This window comes from Condylura cristata, unplaced genomic scaffold, assembly GCF_000260355.1.
Source record: "Condylura cristata isolate star-nosed mole 26May11 unplaced genomic scaffold, ConCri1.0 scaffold00011, whole genome shotgun sequence".
NCBI classification, from domain to species: domain Eukaryota; kingdom Metazoa; phylum Chordata; class Mammalia; order Eulipotyphla; family Talpidae; genus Condylura; species Condylura cristata.
The window spans coordinates 2712029-2712861 of record NW_004567112.1 but is presented as its reverse complement, the minus strand read 5'-3'; positions in this window follow the sequence as shown (position 1 = coordinate 2712861).

Genomic DNA, 833 nt, shown 5'->3' with positions numbered 1-833 from the left:
CAGGAGCCCCACTGAGTGCCCACAGGGCAGGTGACCCACAGAGCAGGCGGAGGCAGGCCCAGGGCGGCCTAGAAATGGTAAGCTGCTTAGCCTAAGCCCAGGGCGACCGCCCCTCGGCCAGACCTACTTACAGGTACTGTGGACCCAAAAGACATGAGACGTTTAAAAAAAAATCTTTCTACTGAAACGAACATGGCCGCACGGGCAGTGTGGCCTGCGGGCAGGTCTCGGGGACGGCGCTTGGCCCTGGCTCTGCCCCAGCGGCCCCGTCCAGCTGGCTGGGCTCGTCCCCTCCCTGGCCTGCCCCCCACCCGGCAGAGCGCGCCCCAGGCCGCTGTGAGGCTTCCGCCGGCTCCCCCGGCCTCTCGAGCCCCGGCGCCCTCACCGGCGCGTGCCAACAGAGGGCCCCCCACAGAGGGCTTGTGCGCTGTGAGGACAGACGAGACCCGCGAACGCCCAGGGCCACAGCGCAGCTGGCCGTGTGCTGCTCAGGCCTGGCCGGCAGTGTTCAAGGTCCAGGAAACTGGACGGCGACAAAGGTCAAGTCCACACCTACCACCATCCAGGGCCCAGGTGATGACCTCCCAAAAAGCCTCTGGGAGCAGGAGCCCACCCTCGGCTGAGCTGCTTGCACCGCTCAGGGCAGGTTAACCTGGGTGCAGGGCTGAGACGCGGCAGAGCCAGCCCCCCTCCTGCACATTAGGGGCGAAGATGGGGTCCATGCACAAGTGCACCTCCTTTGCACACAGCGCCCTGGCGTCCCACAGCGACACCGGCAATCCATTCAGGCCTCCCCTGCAGGGCCAGCAAGAGCGAGCTGGTCATTTGCCAGC